At 31.6% G+C, this 22,177-nt stretch overlaps 1 protein-coding gene across 4 annotated transcripts in view; it reads right to left on the bottom strand.

Moving 5' to 3' along the window:
- Nucleotides 1-14,930, bottom strand: part of LOC112455672 (BAI1-associated protein 3) — a 73,217-nt gene extending 58,287 nt beyond the window's left edge. For 2 of the 4 annotated variants that reach the window (XM_025017735.1, XM_025017737.1), the window contains exon 1: nt 14,583-14,930. The gene's annotated coding sequence lies outside the window, so the exon portion shown is untranslated. The remainder of the gene's footprint in view (nt 1-14,582) is intronic. The other 2 variants (XM_025017738.1, XM_025017736.1) reach the window with 2 other exon arrangements.
- Nucleotides 14,931-22,177: the final 7,247 nt, after the last annotated feature.

The raw sequence follows: 22,177 nt of genomic DNA, 5'->3' as shown, positions 1-22,177 counted from the left end.
AAATCATGATATACTTTTTTGTTTTATTTGCGGTATTTTACAAAGAAACAGTTTCTTAATTTAAAAGTAAAGTTAATAATTTATTAGTGGTGAAGTGCAATGCTTTCTTGTATAAATAAAATTAACTCGTGATTTTATTAGTTATAAATTTATTATTTGTAAGATGTTTCAAAACTGACATTACTGCAGAGACATCTCTAAAGACTGCAAATTTATATAGTAAAAGCAATTTCAGATTTCCGTGTATGGCGCAAATGCAATATATGTATAATAATCAATAGAGAAAATCATATATTTTATGTGAATTTCATATTCTAGACATTTCGATAAGAGTACGCGACAAGGAATATGTCGAGTATTTCGATATAAATGTGACTGAAACGTGTGTCGTCAGAAAGGCATGTAACGACCCATACGAATGTAAATTTTTTTACGGTAAAAGATCTACCAGCATACGAAAGTTCCTATGCGGGTCCATAAATAATGTATGCCCGTCGGTCACGCTCATAACATGGAAATCAAACATGGAAACTGACGAGCTTTCTTTATAGGTAAATTGAGGTGTAATGTTTTATATCACGTCTTCTGTTATGCTACGTGCAGAAAAATTGTATTCTACGACGAAAATATTAACATAAAATTATAAAATCAATTTTATAACCGTGCGTGTAATATTCTTTAATTTCTTACTGATATAGATAACGATGTGTAAAAAACAGAAGAGAATTAGTATAATTGCACTATAATAAATTATATAAAATGTGTTATATTGGATGTAGTTTTAATAAATATGTAATAAATATCAATTGCAAAGAATGTTTAAAAATTTATTATAGTTTTTATTAACATTTATATATATATATATATATATATATATATATATATATAAGTATCAATTAAGTAATTTTAAATTTAATTTTTATTAAAAGAAATACCCGCACACACACATGCACACACACATTGTATAAATGATTATATAATATGATATAATATTGAAGCAATACTGTGAGAGAGAGAGAGAGAGAGAGAGAGAGAGAGAGAGAGAGAGGGAGAGAGAGAGAGAGAAAGAGAGAGAGAGAGAGAGAGAGAGAGAGAGAGAGAGAGAGAGAGAGAAAGTGTTATTCACAACAGTTATGAAAATATTTAATAAAAATAAACATTATAAATTATAAAATTTAATTACGGAATATAATTATAATGCTGAAACAAAATCAGAACAAATTAAAAAAAAATACTAATCGTATCTAAAAAGATTTGATTGTGCACTATTGCAGGAAAATTCGTTATTGATTCGCTACTCGTTCTATTTCATCTATTCAAATCTTTCATTTTTCTTGGTCTCCTCATTTACGAATCGAGTGATTGATAAAGAGGCAATTTTTCAGAACACAGTTTCCTCATCTCTTAGTAGAACTATATTAACTTTTTTTAGTATATCTAAGTACTAAAAAAAAGTTAACAAAACTAAAGAATAATATTTTGCGAGAAGAATACAATCAGTAATGTCAATTACTTTTTAAAACTATTTGTAATTATTTCAAGATTTAATATCAAATAAAACTATATTGTATCCACATCGGCTTCATAATCCAAAACATGTTTATATGTTGATGAATCTCAATCATAAACTATATTTTAATAAATATGAAATAGTATGTCACAATTAAGAAAATTTTTTAAAAGTATAATTACATTTAATATAAATAAATATAATTTATATAATATAAATTATATTTAATAACATCAATTTTGTAAAATAATTGCAAATTATTAAAATCGTTAAATTTTAATATTATATAGAATATATTATATAAAATACAAATAGGATATACTAAATATATATAATATTATATTACCTATAAGTAAACTTTCATAATTTCCATGCCAACTTAAATGCATTTTTAGTAACAGAGATAAAAACTGAATATATGTATTTTATATGTTCCTAGCTTTATAGTAAAAAATTCTTTTTACGAACGCACACAAATGTAATACGCTCAAATGTTCTCTATCTGCATGTAAATTGCGACATATTTTCAGCTTTGTGTGATTCATGCGCCATGAATAAAAAGTAATCTGTAGCTGACAGGATTTAAAATAAATGTTCGAGGGAAACTGTAGGACGTTCTAATTGTTAGCGGCAAACAGAGAGGCAATTTCTCAGTCGGCTAATCTCATGAACTTCCACTAATGTCTGCTATTCTCTCGATTAATGTACTCTCGGCAATTATCTGGCGTCATAGAAGAACTTTGACTAGTTTCCACTGGAAATTGTGACTGCACAAAATACAACTTTAATAAAGAGCAATAAAGTTTCTCACTAAATATTGTCGCTAATCTTCTTCTTTTTATTAAGCATGTTCTGTTAAATAATGTCACTTTCATTTATTTATCGATGTTAAATGTAATAAAACTTTTCCGGAGTATAAATATAATTTTTACAATAGTTATTATAATTAATAATTGACGCATTTATTATTTAATTAAAACACAATAAAATTTTTTTTCATGATTCATATTCTATGTAGAAATATGAAAAAGGTTTACTTGTTCTGAATGTCTTATTGCGGAACAATAATAATTGGCGAAAATTCAAATACAACAGATAGAGTGCTGTAATTTAGAGGTGGTATCCATTAATCCTGCTCGAAGCAAGAGAATAATTTTAATGCATTCTCATCTATACAGTGACATGAGTTATTGTATAGGGTCCCCGCGATATTGTAACAGCCAACATCCATTATCTAATTAACCTATATTTTATACATCTGTCCACGAGTCGCTTTCCATTTGATAATACATTTATGTAATAAATCGTGATACATTTGTACCGTTACATTTATATGTATAATATAGAATGTATGTACTTTTACATGCTGGTTTATATCCTGTAATATTAATTAATATTATAACGCTAGTCTTTGTAAACAGTTAAACTAAAAGACTAAAATTATGGATGTACAGTCGCCGCCAATGATTCCTTTCCTGAGGTATTCTTATGTTCCCCCCTTATCCCAGGAAAGGAATCATTGGCGGCGACTGTAGGTATGACATCTGAATGTATGTACCTTTAGATTCATAGATTAATTGCATATATAACTTAAAAGTTACAAATATAAAAAGTTGTTAATGATCGTTTTAAATATAGTATACGTACGCAAAATGGAAGAAATGTATTAATAGTGATGAATCTGTATCATTAAAGTTATAGTATTACAGAACAAGAATATTAATGAAAGGTTCATACAATTAGCCGATTGAGAAATTACCATTCTGTTTGCAACAATTAGAATAGCTTTTCTTAAACATCTATTTTTAATTCTATAAGCTACCGATTATTTTTTGTTTATATATAACGCATGAGCTTCTTTCTTTCACAAAGCTTAAAAAAATATATAACAATTAAAAAATTTTACAATTAAAAAAAAATATATAAGCAATTTGTAAAAATTTTTCTACTCTTGGATGTGAAGTAATTTCTGCTTATCGTTTTAATTATACATATTATGTTTGTGCTAAAATACCACAGATTCCGACGTAATTTCCTTTCGAGCTATGAATGATATTTATCCAAATTCCTCGCGCATATCGAACTATTTCACGCCACTCAAAATATTTTATGCCGACCGTCGGCGATATGCTGTATTTTCGAGTATGCGCTTCTCAACTTCTCAACATTCTGATCGCACAGGGAAGATGGATAAATCGGATTACGGCAGTGTCCAGGGATAGCGTAGAGAGCACACCCTACGGTATCCGCCTTCGACTACTTTCTTCGATCGACATGTTCTATGGGGCGTGTGAAACGAAAAAGCTTTGCTCGAGAGAAAAAAGATATTCCGTTTGTTGCTAAAGCAAACTGTTATTAAAGTCAATCGTTTAAAAATCATATTCTCTCGTTATAAAAAGATAAGTGCTATCTTTATACATGTAATTTTTCCATAATGTTTTCTTTGTAAGCATGGTAAAATTGTGTTATCGCGATAATTAAAAATGTTAAGTATTTCATTTATATCTATTTTTATAATTTTTTAGTTCTAAAATATACTGCTGCAGATACGCCGCAAAGAAGTGTAATCACTGGAATTGCGACGCAATGTACGTAATGTACAATAATACATCATGTGAAATAGTAGATATCGACATGGTGTGTAAATATCCGTTGAGAGATCACCTCGTATTTCCGTCAGGAATTGGTCGTCTCGTTACGGGTATAATTTCCGCGTGAACGCGTTTGAAGGATCGTCCTCGGTGAAATGACGAGTAGAGAACAGAGCATGAGGCTCGTTAAAACTTGGCTCAGCCCGACGTTTACTGAAAGTTTCAACGTCTGAGTACCGACTAGATCGAGACAGGGTAAGGCGAATGGAAATTTCCGGTTGCCACGTGTAATCAACAACTCAAGGAAAAGTTTATGCCGCGATATGTATACACGTGTTGAAAGTACTACGTATTTCTATCATATCTACACGTCATTTCTAGACAAAATCCTGACAAAAAGAAGACAAATTTGCCGAACAATAACTTTCTTGAAGCTTATCAATAGTGATTTCTATGCAAAAATGCTGGCTGAATACAAATGTGACATCTTAAGCGCTGAGAATAATGCAGAAAGTTTATAAAGAGTAAACTTAATAAAAGATGCAGAAAGAAAATTCGACAGTTCTTCTACTAACTTATTCATTGCAATGTCACATATTGAGAGAAAAATCGCTATGCAGTTTTATAATCGTATACACTGAATATATTCATATATTTGAAGATCCAAAAATTTAATACGACAAGATAAAAGTGATGATTTCGAAGTTTTTGCACCCATTATTCATTGCGATAGGTATACTTTGTTATTTTGACGCTTCACAGCTCTTGTGTGTCGGTCGTATGTCAAATAAATCTGTGTAACAAACACGTGAAGGAAGTAGGCGAAAAAGCTGAGTTATAGAGAATGCACAGGAATTTTATATAGAGCTTTGTGATTCGCTAGGTGGAATTTAGTAACAGCAATATCAAATATAATACTCGATGCAATAATATGCGAGCCACGAACGAGTATTTAGAATTCAATTCGCATCGCTGTTCAACGCTTTTGAAGTAGCCGTGTTTATTTGTTGAGCGAATCCGCGTTCAAATAATATCTCAAATATCTTTCATAAACACATACCGGCAGCTTTTGTGCAGAAACGCAAATTAATTCTGTCTGTTTCAAATCGATTGTGTATTTAATTCACATCTCGGTTACTTTACGTAACTTCTGACCAGATTCATAAAGCAATTTATCTCATATAAATGAAAAATGTATAGTATAGCTCGATATAAATATCCGCTACTTCGATAGCTCATTAAATAAAGAAATGTTCGTATTTATTTGCAATATGTAGTTAATTAGATATAAGTGCGTCACGATACGTCAAACATGACAAAATCAAATATTTATTCCTATATATTATTACTTGCGAATATTAATCACAAATTTTGCCGCAAGGAGACTCTCAGAGATAACCCACACGAAGATTTACGTGAATGAAATGAATAAATGCTAAGAGAAATACAATTAATTCACGAAATGCACAATAAAACGCTTTTCGACATGCGATACCGAAACGCTCGAGCAATTTGTCTACCGCAGAATCACGTATTCCGCATACCAGTGGAGGTATATAACCGGTGTTAGAAGCCGGTCACTACGACACATTGCACGCTAATAAAAGAAACGCTTCAGGAAGCGCGCTACGGGTAATAAATTGCGCCAGTAGTTCAAGTCAACGTATAACCAGACAGCTATTGTGCAAGGAGTGGCATTGTGAATCGCATTCTCTTACATTTGGATCAACGCCCGATAACATCCAAGTACAATAATATATGACACGATCATTTTTTAATTTGTAATTTTTATGTTCTATAGTGCTGGATAGTTAACATTATTTAATGGAATTGGAAATTTCACCGATTTATCGTTCAATTTTTATATAACTTGATTATTAAATATTTTATCTCAAATTTTAATTTAATTTAATTTAATCACAAATTTTATATTCGCTCAGACTTAATAAAATATATATTCTGATTAAATTGTAAATTCGAATGAGGATAAATATAACGATTCACTCGCATAATGATATATTAAACGTGTATTATATTATTGCAAAGGTTAAAACTGATTAAACATGACTCTCTTACAATTTTTAAATTATGAATACAAACTTTCCTCATATCATTGTTAATTCCATTTTGCTGACGTAAATGGGCGTATATGACCGCAGAAAAAAAAACAGAAGCGGACACAATTGGTAATATAAAATTATATTTTCTAATAAAATCGTACTATACATATATTAAAAATAACACAATTGGTGGAATTAAACCACAAGTGCAAAAAATAGCACGCGCCACGAACGTTCTCAATGATATAGTGTAAGGGGGGAAAAATTAAAAAGGAAAACTCCGGGAGAAGTAGAATACGTGTTGACAAAAAAAAATGATAAAAAGCTCTCGACTAGGGTGAAAAGTTGTATTCAATTTTTCGTCACTATCGTTTTAGGTATACATAAAAATCGTAGGCTTCCTAATAGCTCTACCGCCTCAAAACCGATGTAAATTAACTGATCTTTGACTCGAACAAAAATAAGAAAAAGTAGAGAGAATGAAATACCATACAAAGAAAGCTACGAAAATTACCAACGCCCACGAACGGAACGTATCAATTCTGCTTCAATTAAGCGTCGAGATTAATTACGCGCGATAGGCGTGAATTGAATTTATACATTATTCATCGGGTCGCGTTCAGCGTGGCTCATGGTCGTATCCAACACTTTTATTAAAGAGAATTGTTCGCACGGATCTCAGTTTTATAAACAAATTTATTTGCCACATTAAATTCTCAAATAAATGCCCTAAAATAGATTATTCGTTATTCAAAATAAACTTTTTATTAATTAATTGTAAGACAAAATTTGAATTTGTCACTATTTTATTTTATGCAATTGTACATATTTTAAAGGTTTTATAAAAAAATTGAAGTTTATTAAATTTAATTTAAAGAATTTAATTATAAAATTTAATTTTTTGCAAAATTACTGTATAAAAAATATTAAAATAAAATATAAAAGATTTATATTAGCAGCTTCTCATTTATGTCATAATTAATAGAAACGAAAATAGGAATCACTCAACCATTTTATCAGATAATCTAAAACTAAATATGCTTTTACTGAGGAAATGTTAATTATAATGAGCAAACAGAGAAAGTATTCATCATAGTAAATATGACAGGGAAATTTTATCAAGTGACTATAATCTTTATTTAATCATCCATTTTAACGTCAGCACTCATTTCGTATGCAGATCATTAACTTGCGATAGTTCTTTTATGGTTTCCCATGCGAATCATGTTATCGTATCCACAAATCTCACGTGACGTTCGCAAATCCGAATTTACAGAACTTCTTGCATCTCTTAATTACACGAAAGGTCATCGAGACAAACCTATTGCGATTACCCTACTGATTTGATATATGCATATATGCGTGTACAAGTCGCAAATAGAAACGTGGTTTTTGCATCGGAATATATTATTTAAATATAAATAAATATTCCTTTCGTATAACAGAATATAGACATTGAATATTTGAACACGCATTTCGTTTTTGAAGATAACAATATGGGACAATATTATTCGAACGTGCAAGTTATCAATATTCTGAATAATTTTTTCGAATAAACGAATTATATGGAAATCTGTTGTGATCCGCAAGTCCAATTCGGTTGCATTATCAACTGATTTCTGTCGATAGCCGCAAGCTGCGTGGAATTCACCGTCAATCACGAATACGTTAACGGCGTATACAAGTCAATCGTGCGCCAATAACGAATGTGGTTTACCGGCCTCCGGCTCTATACGATTGTGATTATGATTATTATAATTATTAGCGTATCATTGATGCAGACCATGCAGGAACGACGTGTGTCCATTACGCGGCATCGCGCCGGAATTTACCCGCAACCCTCCGTCGTCAAGCAGCCTGTTAATTACATTAATTAATGCAACCAGATACTCGCCGCACCCGCATGCTTTAAATATACGATTATATGGTAGTGGCGATAAGCCAGATTTCGTGTAAAGACTTCAAGCCATAATAAGTTTTAGACTAGGTCGCGTGAAGACCGATGGTATAATAACTGGGTAATAATTGAACGAACATAATGCCAACTTTTTGTTTTAACGCGACTAATTGTTATAACGCGATGTTTCTTTCATTCGGATCGTTACTGAATTTACTCAAATCTGATTTAATTAATATATTTGGTTCGCTATCGAATTGTTTTCAAAATATTCCCACGAGATATTTGAAAACGAGAATTGGTTTTCATCCACACATGTACGCACGCAAGAATTTTGAACGGCATTAATATTTAATCTTGAATGATCAAAGTTTGAAGAACTGGGACATTTTAATAAAACCAGCGCGATGAGACCAAATCTCAAATATATTTGATGTTATTGCTGTTAATTAAAAACAAATATATCGGATATGGAAAATTTATATAACGTGCAATAACTTATTCATGACTGCAAACTTTATAGAAAAAACATTTTTTTAATTTGTAAGTACATATACACACAGTAAAAATTTGATTATTTTTAGAAATATTTGATCATGTATGTTCTCTAATAAAAAAAAAAACACTAAATTTTAATTTCTACACTTTGCAAACAATGATCTTAATAGAATAACAATTTAAAAATATATTATTTCAACAATTTCTTAATATGTTATTTGTAGTATAAATTCAGATTCAAGCCTTTTGTTAAAATTAAGAATACATTGACTTTTATGGTACAATCCCTTGTCATTCGCAATATTTTAAAGTCTACGTACATCTAGCAATTTAATACAAGTTATTCACAGCTCTTAAACGTGCAGCATTAATTTTACGAAATAGTCGAGTAATCTGTTGAAGGACAAAACAATTTCCCATTAGAGATACACTCTATCGACGGCAGTATCCTCGACGTTGAATAACTCGAGCGCAATTCCCCAAGGATCTCCTTCATGAGAATTCTGAAATATCGTATTGTTATATCCATGCTACGAGCATTATTACGACAAAACATTGTCTACGAGAAAGCGATATAACGACTAAAAAATATTGAGGAAAATTAACGCGACTGCCGGAGAGATTTCTCTGGATTTTTATACGTGGCAGACCTCTTTCACGCTGCTTCCCATTATCCAGCCATCATGTTCGCAACATCGGAGTCTTTTTCTCTCTCGCCTCTCTTTTTCTCTTTCTCCCTATTTTGCTACGGATGACCGTAATAAAAATGGGAAGAACAGACCACAGTTTGTTTCGAGCGCAGCATGTACAGGAATTGTTTTGAGGCTCAAAAAGCTCAACCGAAAAAGAAAGAGAATGAGAAAGAGACAGAAAAAAAGAGGGAAGGAAGAGAGAGAGAGAGAGAGAGAGAGAGAGGGGGAAAGAGGGAGAGGAAAAGAGAAAGCGAGAGAAATTAGATTCTATGAGTCTTCCGTGCATGACATACGCATAGCGGCTATTGTTCACCATTATGTACTTCAATAGAGCGATAGGGTGGTAGGTCATGTCGCATATTTATAATGCACTTTACGTAAATTAGCTTCAATTTTGCAGACCTCAAAGCGTCATCAGCCGACCACCGATGGTAGAGTTTCCAGTAGAATTCGGACCAGACTTCAACTTCGCGAAAATTTAACCTACGACCAGTTTGTGATACAATGTTACGCAATCCGATAATTACGCGATTTTTTATGGAATAATTTATGGAAATTATTTGTTGTTAATAAAAAATCTCCGCATGTATCTTGAAGTACAAACCTTCTCTTTTGAATATAGGTTTATCAAATTGAAACATAATTCGTCAAAATACTTATACTTTTGTGAATAAATTTTTAAGGCAATTTTAAGAACAACCAAGTAAAAGTGTATTAAATTAAGAGTTAAAATCGTGGAACAACTTCAATGGTATTAATTCTAAATGTTAGATACATAAAAATGTGATCTTAAAATTATTATCACTTAACATAACAATTGTTTTTATGTCTGTATATGTATATATGACATATTTATATTAAAATTTAATTTTATTTTTACGCAAATTTGTAGATTTCAATATCGATTTTGAATTTCAAGAGGATGATCCGAAGATACAACAGAAGCTGTCATCTCCGCGGAAGTTATGAGCAAACGAGCAAAGTCTGGTTTGGATTAGACAAGATAAGCTCTAGGATAACTATGAAATGACCAAGAACAGCCATGTGAGCATTTTCACACTCTCGTAGACGACATCCTCACCTTGCGCGATATTAAAGGATAAAAACAACATAATACATATGTATGTGACGATATATGCGTGTACCAGACATGTGTATCGTAAGCTTGCGAGGAAAGTTTGATAACGAAATTATACATTAATTGCAATGCACACAATTGTAATTATGTTTTAAGACAAACTTACTGACGAATAGAACTTACAGTCTAAAAACAAAGATATATTCGATTTATATATGTTAGAAATTTTGAAATTACCTAAAATACATCTACGTGGGGTGTTCTAATTGTAATTATATCACAACTTAAGCGACTATATCATTATATCAATTTTTAGATAAATGTTTAAAAAATCATCATCATATATAGTTAAGAAAATTTTATAATATAACTATTATGTCATATATACTACAGTATAAAATGCATATCATAATATATTCACATTAAGCAACGAGTTTCAAATAAATATATTATCATTTTATGAACTATTTACATCATCGCTTACGATTTCACTTTATTTACCTGGTCAAATATAAACTTAGAGAAAACGCCTCGATATGTTGAAAATAATTCCAAGAAAAGAAGGATAAAGAAGGGTCGCATTCCGTTCTTCCTACGAAGTTTCGAGCTTTACCAACTATTGGGTCATCCCTAGGCTCCTAAATCAAACATCATTTTTCAAAGAACAAACCTGAATAAAGATTGACAACGCGACTCTAGATCTCCAGAGACGAGTTAAATATGGTCAAATAGAAAGTCGAGAGGAAATTCTGGCGTTAAACCCGAGCCTGATAGCAGAATTTATTTCGCTCGATTCAGCATTCCTTTTTCTTTACGAAACTCTGGAAATACGACGAACAGGTTCCGCAGAACCGAATACATCAAATCAACGAGTGTGTTTTGCTTAGTCAAATTGAGCGAAGGAAAATCTTTTCGCGGATGCGCCCCATCAGTTTTCTACCGTGTTGCAGTCGAAGATGAATTTCTGATGAATCCTTCCAAGATCCTGAGACTTCCACGTTTTTTTACTTGATATTCTCTAAGACTTTTCAGCTATCACTTCATAATTTATCTGTGCATCTTCGCAACATATCGTAAAACAAAAGATAGTGAAAGGTTATTGTTAAAAATAAATAATTCTCATCCTCCGATTCTGAATTCAAAGTCGCGAATTGCACATGAATCGTCTTACCATCTCACTGAATCTGAATACTTAAAAAGTAAATATAATATTTTATGCGCTCATCCAAAATTTATTTTTTCTTGAATAATTTGTTGATACTAAGAAAAAAAACTTTACTTAATATTCCAATTTATATGAAAATTATGCTATTGAGAATTAATGCATTTTTCAACTTAAAAAAAAAAATTAAATAAATGAGTCGTAAAATATACGTATAATATAAAACTTTCAGAATATATAACATACGGAATATTATTTAATTTTCCGTTATTTTTCGTTGTAGTTGTTTGTCGATATGTCGCGCGAAGATACGCATATAAATTACTAATAGAAATAATCTTATGCATATTTGTAAAATTTGTACATAGCATACAGAAAAAGTATATTAGAATTTATGCATTTTAATTTAATTATTTAATTTTTTCTTGTTTATCTTTTCTTATAATTCTTTAATTGTAGATAAAAAATTAAAAATTCTTAAAAGTGTATAACTATATTTAATTAAGAGACAAGATGTTTTATTAATTTATATGCGCAAAATTTATATCTAATTATTTATAATTTTACAAACTAATGTGTTAGTATTAAAATAATTACTGTCCTCTTCAATTTGATTCTTGATACTCAATATTAAAAAAAAAAAAATAAACAATTTCTTTTATTTATTTTTTCACATATTAGTGGTCCTATTTTTTATAATAATCGCGAAATATTTTAAATGTAGATGTTACACAGATTCTAACGTGTAAAACCGAACAACTAAATCCGAATTACATTGCAGAATTACATCTTCCATTTAATGCCTCTTTCTTGTGTAGCATTTTTTTTTTGTTTGCTTATATATAGAACTTTTACGCTTAAGCTTACTCATTTGATGCAAAAAGAATAGAATCTCTTGGATCGTCGCGTAGAAACGGATCTTTGTAATCCAACAGACTTTGATCCCGCCAAAAGCGCTTCCGCCACTGACAAGCAGGGCCGATCGATTGCGAAAGGGAGACTGCGATAGTTCACTACTTTACACCTCGGACGCGCGCACAGTGCCTCATCGAGGCACGAGTGATTACTCGTTTTGGTTGTCATTTAATTAACAGACGCTGGATGACTCGCGCTTTTAACGACTGTGCTCTGTGCTGTTGATTAATTTCAATTCGTGCTTGCGTGGTAGATAATCCTTTATAAAAAACTTAATAACTGCAATGTAATAGGTTTAACTATAACAGATACAATTGTAACAAACTCGATATATTCGGCGATTTATATCATAGCTGCCGATAATTTCTATTCATCGAGGTCAGATGATTAGTATATTGATTATAATTTTTGTCGAAGCATTATCGATTATCTTGTTAGCGGCAATTCGCGTTAGAAGAAAAAGCAACAAATAAATTCAATAAATATAGCGCTAAATGCAAATTTGATGCACGTCGTAGAAACCTCAGAGCATTTGAATATAATTATTTAGTTTATGAAAACCTGATAAAACCGCAGCTATCAAATGTAAGCATTTTAACTCTATTTTAATTATTATATAAATCAGAAGCTGTATGTATAATTGTAAATATATCTTTATAATTTTATTTGATTTTATATCGATATATAAATAAACGTCTCTTCGAACAAAATACTTTTATGTATTTTACTTAAATGTTTTTCAATCCTACAATATTTCAAGTATACTTGAATAAAAATTGAAGATAAACAATTTTTAAATTGATTACTTTATATAGCATAGACTCTTAATACGGATGTCAAAATATAAATTTTTTATGAGTAAACATTTTCTTATTGGCTTTCTATTAAATAAATATTCATAAAGATTGTTTTAACACGTTAAATGTTACAGTGATGATCCATCCAGTGATCGGAGCCTGAATGTTAATGGTACTTTTACGCCATATCAAACTTTTTAAAATGTTTTTAAAAATGAATATTACCTAGTATACAGTTTTGAATAGTATAAATAGCTAGATAACAATATAAAGTAAGAAGTGCGCAATTCGACACACTATGAGAATATAATCTTATTTAACTATATCACATAATATTTTATATATATAATATGCTTATCATGAAAATCTGTGGTGGTAAGATATACAAAACTCACTGAGCAGACAACATGTTAACGAACACTAGGTAGTATATTACGAAAGAAGCCGCGTCTATACCCATATTGCCTTGGCACTCCCACCCGTCGAGAAACATTATCTGTTCATCGACCCACGAACGGCAATTCAGATAGAGCGATAATCTTCGACATGTCCGACAGTATGCTGATTCTGACTACTTGCTATGCCGTTCGATCGCGTTTATGTCTCATCGAGATAGGATTCACATTAATGTAACCATTAACTGTCACGTTTAACCATAACATCCGTCATTATTGTGACACTGTTCAAACTGTGATTTCTGTTGCAAAATGCTGTCCCATAACTAACGAAAAATTATCGAAAGATATTCTGCCAATTATTATTGTTACATGATTGCGATTTTTATATATCCTGTCTCACTCGCTTTATTTAACAAGTTAAATAACTGGAACACAAAGGCAAACTTGATTACAACTTTTTCTATTAGTGTGTTTGCTCTAGTTAAATAAACGTGAGTTTTGTCGAGCAAATAGTAAAACTAGATGACGTGTCAGCTGCTAATAAAGCATGTGTGTTCCCCATTCCTAAAGATTTTTCCTTTATCACATCAATTCATCAAATTCCACAAAATACAATATTTTTTTTAGAGACAGTATAGAGGAATCAGAAAACAATCAACCGAGACATTGATCACTATCACCACGATGCATTATTAAATTTCAATCTCTTCCAATATTAATTTTAATTTAATTCACCATTCGCGATTAACGTTGCGCCGTAACGAGATAAACAATTGCAACAATTACACACAAAATTTCCAGAGTTTCTAAATGTATACAATTAACACGCTGCAACACAAATCGGAGCGGACGCGCGCGCGCGCGCGCGCGTCTCAAATTCCGAATGGAGCTTTGCCATCTGATCCGGAGACCGGAAGCGACCGCGCGATTTAATGGTGATGACCTAGTTCACACTAGGATCGAACGCCGACTCCGATTACTCACCGTCACGCAGACGTTTGACGATGATGGCGAGAAGGAGCGATCGAGAAGCAAGATCCGCGTTGAAGCAAATCGTAACACGACGTATCGTCTTTCGAATGTTACCGCACGTATTTTCGCGATCTACAAATATTTCCGACGTCTATTCAAAATCAATCGCGGTTAAAGAGTTAGGCGAACGAGCTCGAGTTCGAAGTGGAATAGCCACTTGTAGAGTCGGCGGATGACCGGGCGCGTAAACCAGACTGGCGGGTTGATAAACAGGTGAGATGTCGTCGCGTGCCTCTCTCCCTCTTCCCCCAGCCGCTCGCGTCCCACTCCTTCCACTTTCACCAGTTGCACCCTCCCGGTTTCACCCCGGCGCATCTCTCTCCCTCCCAGATAGTTTCCCCCTCTTCGCATGTCACCCATCTCGCTCTCGTTCAAAATTCGGGCTATCCGTCTCGTTTTGATTCCCGATGATCCGCCTTATTTTTCGCTTCCTCCACAGAGACTTCTCCGTCTTTACCGTTTATAGTATCTTTCTCTTTCTGTCATTGAGGCACTATATTACCGTCTCTCTCCTGTCCGCTGCGTCGAAGCGCACCCCTACTTTTCTCAGCCATCTCTCTTTCTTGAAACAGCCTTGCCAGCAACTATCCTCCTTCCTTTTCCGTTTCTCTTTTTCTTTCATTCTAGACACCACATCACGCATCTCCCTCCCTGATTTACCCTCTCTATTTCTGAATATCGCCTTGCTTCCTTCCTCACGCGTTCAACCCTCCCGTTTTTCCAACACGGCTTCTCCTCCTTCTACGTTTCTAGATTTCCCTCTCTCCTGCGGTGTCCCTCTAGTCCTTCCACCCTCTTCAATGACTCCCACCAGCTATTTCTCGATGCCGCCCTACCCACCAAGGTTCGTGGCGCGCTGTTTCCTACCCCCGCAGGGGTACAACCGGAGGTACTTGCGTGCGCAGCACGTTCATCGATCTATTTTAGCTCACCTACGCTCTTGCCAGGCCGGGTATATACCTGCTGCTGCTGCTTCCATACCGTACCCTGCGCGCGTACGGGTGCGTTCACACTACACGGGGATGAAATGAAGAGGGAAGCTAGAGGAGAGAGAGAGAGAGAGAAGACGGACGAAACTTCGATGAGAGACCCAGAGACCCGAATTGTCGATTCTAGGTTACGAAGATCAAGAGAATTCCAGAGAGGATAGCCTGATTATATCAATGTTCAACAAGCTTGATTCGCTTAGAAATCAAATGATCGGATAAATCGTAAGAAATCTTCTTATTTATCCTATTCTTTAGCGTTTGTTTGATTAACTAGTAATTTTCATTTTTCAAAATACGCAATTATTGTATGTGTTAATAAAAAATTTATGAAAAAAATAGCTTTTCTGAGATTATATAAAAATTGGCAGTAACTTATGTTAATGTAATATCTTATCTATTTTAATGAGCTGTATTTCTTGGACACATTAAAATATTAGATCTTGATCACATCTCCAACTAAAAGGCTTTTCTGCGGAATGTATTCTGCTAGAAAGTATCTCAACTTTGATCAATTCTATAATAAATCTCAATGTTCGTTCAACAAGAAGGATCAAAGCATCATCAGTCATTAAAATTAATGTCAGATATATATTTTGGTAACGTCTCTATACATATATGTATATTGCATAAACAGAAAAAGACAAAATGGTAAAATTTAGACATTTTACCAAAAACTAGTTTTTAAACTGTAAATTTATTTTTTACAAAAGCGAATGCCATTTTGAGTAATTTAAAAATTGTAAATTGTAATTATTAAAAAAATAAATATTAATCTAAATTAAAATTAAAATTTTAAAAAATAATTATTTTTCATGAATTTATTTTAAATAAAAATTTTACCCGTTCTTTTTTTCACAGCAGTTTCTATTTGATAATAAAATGGCATATGCAATGTTCTACTGTTCGCAATAATATAATGTGTTCAGTGTACACTTTGGAATATGTATATGTAGTACAATACATATAAAAATGATTTTCCGCTATATAATTTCTAACATTGTTATTACTGGATAATTGTAAATCATATTTGAGGGTCTTTCATCAAATTTTTTACTTGATTATCACTGCAAATCCAAGTGTGTTATTTTAACTGAAGCTCTTCTTATACATTTCTTGCCGTTTTAAATGACGTCATTTAACACAGTTGAACGTATTAATACAATTAAACGTGTTGATCTAACACGCAACAAAACATGTAAACGAGCTTCAGTCAAATGTATCATCTTTAAACATTTATGCGTGTAGAAATAACATACTTGGATTTACAGTGATATCGGCGTTATTGAGCGTGTTAGAATATCATACACAGAGTATAGACGACACAATGATTGTGTTAGCATCACACATACAACGTCATCTCGGGTTAATACTGAGGCCGTCTGCTTACAGGAGACTCTAGCACGATGCACGTTACTCGCGTGATTGTAATTTCCATGGGAATTACATGCACAAATGTCGCCAGTGTACTTCACATTCATTCGCGACTGTCACGCAACAAGATATTAAACTTTATCGCGCAAAAATTTCTCCATGATTGCTGTCAGCTCGAGATGTGTTCCCTCCATGTATTTTATCCAACAAAATCTCAAATAAAATATACAAAAATTATGTCTTAATTAATTTTCCATTTATAAATAATAGAAGAAACAAGTCTGGTTTTTAGCGATTTCAATGCTACAGCAATCCATGAAAATTTTTTGTTAGTAACAATGAAAACAATTTTATAATCTGTGTAAAGTATTTTTTGATATTTATATATAGATATGAAATTGAAGACGCCGAAAGTATTAGCTAATTTATAATTTAACTTTGTAGATTTATCACTGCCTTGTAAATTTAGTTGCCATAGATTAGTGAATTCACAGATCTACAGATAACCTGCGTATTTTCGAAAAAAAAAATAAACAGACGGGTTAAACAAAATTTTTCGTTTTTTATTATTTATCGATATATTTCTGGCAAGATATTTCATCGGTTTTGCCGAAATTTGATATTAAACGCTCGGATGTGCAAACCTGCCCAGTTATTAAAATTGTTTCCACTTTTTGCAAAACAAAAACGCATCGCAATCTAAGCCGAAAACATCGAAAGTGGTTTATCTTATTGCTAGAAATTATTCTCAATTTGTAAGCCATTACAATAGTAATAATTGGTAGTTTGGAGCTATAAACATGCCGTATTTTTAAAATATCGCTCTTTTAAGCGCATAAAAATATTTGATATTTATTAAAAAATACCTTATTTATTGGTTATCTGGCCATAAGATAAACAGATAAGATAAAATCTATGCAAGTCAATATATATGTCATTAATATTATTTGATATTATAAAAAAAATTGAGTATAGAAATCAAATATAATATTAAAACTATACAGTCTTTTATTCAACCGGTTATAATACAAAATTAAAAAAAAATGTTAAAAATGAAATAAGAGTTTAATAAAGTGGGATAAAGGTAGGAAAAATGGCATTTTTATCGTTTTATCGACCAATCTGCAATTAACGAAAACAAAAAGCATGAAATGAAATGCACTACTCCGAAATCAAACTCTCGACAGCATAATTTTATGCCATTGTGCGCGCTACCGTATATTTATGGGATTGACATGCATGCTAGTTAATAGAACCGTAGCTGGTTTCTACGATGTGATAATGAAATCGGATTATCGATTTCGTTCCCGCAGCAAATAGTCGTATACCGACGTAAATGGCATTGATAGACGGCGCTATGAGGGTGTGCAGAATAATAGTGCTAGCACACACAGTGCCTAATGGAAAATTTTCATTAACTATCTGGTTCGTGAAGACGCAATCTGAAATCCCCGTATTCATCGTCATCATCTTGTATTATTACTATTATTAGAGTACTTTTAAAAAGATTTTGAACTTTACATTTAATGCATGTTGTTAACTTATAAAAAAAAATTCATTTTTTGTAATATAATATTAATAGATTAATACGTCTTACTATTACTAACTTTGAATTCTTCTGTTATAATTTATTCTAAAATTTTACTATGATAGAAAATACATCAGCATTTATAACATTAACTTTTTGTTATATTTTAAAATCAATTAAACTTTGCGAATAATTAAACTTTCACCAATAAATGATAATAGAAAGGTTTTCTTACATTAAAAGATCTTTATAAATTTTCTTATTAAAAAATTATGATTATTTCATATGACAATCTATATGAATTTCTAATCTTCCTAATTTCTGTTTTCGTATCAGCCAAAAAATATGAAGTTTTCAACTTGCAACAAAGCTGGAGAAAATATTTGAGATTAATAATGTCGCATCGCAAGTATCTTAAAATGTGACTTTTCAACAATGACTTTCAAAATAGTTAGCACTGCGATATTCAGCAAAGTAAGTTTCAAACTTTTCCGCCATTTATTTCAATAGTCGCGATATTAAAATTGCTCTATCCTATTTCTGTTATGTCGTTGTAATATTATACAACACCATTAACAGCATTAAAATTAAATAACCGTAATCTTAACTAAAACCATTAAGAGAGATTATCTTTCCTTATTTATAACTAAGAAATTAAATAATTAAATCATTATTTTTAACACAAGCAGTTAATCTTTTTTAGTTTAATCTTGTTTTTAGCTCGTAATTATGTCTATTTGTTCTAGAAGGTTTAACTGAGAACACAATATATAAATTTCTTTTTTCTTCCTTCTACTCTCTCTCTCTCTCTCTCTCGCTTCCTTTCTCTGTTCATTTTTTTTTCACTTCTTTTGCGCGCCGAAAGCGATACTTTTATAAGTCACGACTGCATTTAAAAGGAATTCCGATCGTTAATATCGCACGATTAAAGCCGCGCGGTTTCTGGAAAATTTTTCTTCCGCGGTAATATCTCCCAGTCTTGCAAGCCGGAGTTTCCAGGTCGAGAGATGCTTAGCCATTAATGGCGATTGTGGCACGGCGAAGACGAATAAAAGTGTAGACGACGCTCGTCGACAATTTGAAGGAATCCTCACAATCTTTCTTCTCGACAATCTATTTTATTTTGCTCCGCTTACGATGCACCGATAAACCTTCTGCACATCATTGCAACGTAATATGCAGACACATCACTGCAAACTAAACTCGCGAAGTTATGATGGCAATAATCATTGATTACTTTGTTTGATAAGTCATTTTTAATTGTAACATGATTATGTGCAGATAATAACACCCATCCCAATTTAATTTAAAACATTTTTAATAAAAACCAATTTAATAATTAAAATTTTTAATAAAAAAATTGCACAGCAAGTATTTATGCGTTACGCATACAATTTAAATAGAAATATATCGTTGCTCCGACTGAAAAATTACGAATTCACAAATATTCATAAATATCGACGGATTCATATATTTAGTAAATATAAGAGAGTAATTATAAGATTTATGACTTTATCAATCTAAAAATTTGTAGACTCGTCAGATATTATATACTAATTATAATTTTTCAATCTAATTATAGATCTAAAAATTTGTATAAGAATGTCTCTTCTGATGATAATCGAATAAACCGTTTACAAAATTCAATAATCACAGTTTAATATTCAATTTGTAAAAACACGTGTATCTACAAATTTTTACACATAATATCACAGAAGGAGATAATTATAACATAATAGCATCTAGTATATTGTATATATCTAATAGCTAATCTTTTAGAAAACTAGAATTTTCATATTGCAACAGATTTTTCGGCTGTATTTGTTTATTCCGATTTATTCTGTTCGGGTCATACAGAGTAATGAAATGGCAAATTACTTTTATCGGTACGTATAAAAATTTCGTAGGACGCGCAATTTTCCAATTCCAGCCAGAATGCAGCTCTGACATTTTCCACGGTACAACGCGTATAGCATATCCTATGTATAGTACGTTGTGGAAATTGCTACCTCCCAATTTCACCCATGCCAAATTACCACTGAATTAATTCTGTCAAATGGATGTATAAATTTTTCGTTCCAATTAAAATGCGCTTCGATTAAAATACACTTGTAGCTAATAATTGCGTCCATCAACTTAAACAACAGATAAAATAAAACAGATAGCTCAAGAGTATGATTCGTGATATGTTTAATGTAATAATTTGTTATACTTTTAGTATAATGCATTTACATGTTCACGTTAAATTGTCTTTTTGTTTTGGAAATGTAACACTATTTCGTACGTAAAGTTAGTTTATTACACCGATCATAATACTTTGCTATTGTAATCTATCTAACGTCTATATATAATTCGATCCCTCTAACGTGCATCAGTAATTTGAGAGCTCAATTTATCACAAAAAGGTGTATAAAAGCTATTAGTTTCATACACTATCTGTTTGAATTCACTCTTTTACTAACAATTATGCTTTTAAACGATTAACGGACGCAATGCGTTCGTAATATTATGTAATATGCATAACTCTTCATTATATAACATATAGATATAATGTATATCAACAAATATGATTATTCAAATTTCACTTGTTACTAGTATCATTTATTAGTAGTGAATTTAATATTTGTTTCGCTAGACAGTAATTATAGGTATCTGTAAATTATTAAAGTAAATAAAATAACGAAAATCAATATAGTATAGAAAGACGCATATTGATAGAAGAATTTTGCCTTCGCTGAAATACATAACAGTATAAAATACACGATATCCATTTAAACTCGAAATTCTTCCTCCACGATCAGTTGACTCTCATTATTTCGTTTCACAGTTTCTCTGTCGTCCGTATTTCTTGTGGCTGTTCTAAATAAGTTTCCATGATCTTCCCTTTTTCTTCATTTTGAATGTCGGTCGAGTAAGCCACGGAAATATATCTTCCTGGTAGTTCGACTGTGCGCTCGCAAACGAATCATGAGTAAAAATAAAAATAAGAAATAAATGCTAGAAAGAAGAGCGAGCTGCAATAGTTTTGTGCGGCATATCAGAATCGGAAATGAAAAGGAGACAAAACTCAGCTGTTGCTGACACACTTTCCTTTTGTTTGGACTCGCGAGGTCGATATTTTGAGTTTTCGCGCAATTAACAATTTTCTTAAAATATAAATTCGAAACACATCTCATTGTAATAGATATAATTTTGATAAAAATGCTCATTTTCTCTAAATTGCAACAACTATAATATGTATAATAAGTAAAATTATTAAATTTATATTAAAGTTCTATTGTTATTAGTTAAATTTATATTAATTTGTTTAATACATTTTTCATTATATTAAAATTTTATATAAAAAATTATCACAGGTTATCCCTCTTTATTTTATCCAGTCCCGAAATTATAAAATCCTGACCGCAATCGCGAAAATTTTGTTTATCAAATTATTCTTATTATTATGTCATCTTTTTGCGTAAAAGAGAGCAAAACTATTTTAAAAAATAACATATAATCGAAAAAGCATAAGATGTATTTATTTATCTAAAAAGAGAAAAATTTACCTGTTTATTATTAACTTTGATAGCAGTCAATTAAACTAAAAATACGATCAATGTTAGGATTAAAACGGCAAAAAAACAAACAAAAATGTGTGTGTGTGTGTGTGTGTGTGT

The sequence above is a fragment of the Temnothorax curvispinosus genome, unplaced genomic scaffold (assembly GCF_003070985.1).
Source record: "Temnothorax curvispinosus isolate PA1 unplaced genomic scaffold, ASM307098v1 QBEX01006321.1, whole genome shotgun sequence".
Lineage (NCBI taxonomy): Eukaryota > Metazoa > Arthropoda > Insecta > Hymenoptera > Formicidae > Temnothorax > Temnothorax curvispinosus.
Note: the sequence above shows the minus strand (reverse complement) of the source record. Positions and strands in the feature narration are given on the sequence as shown.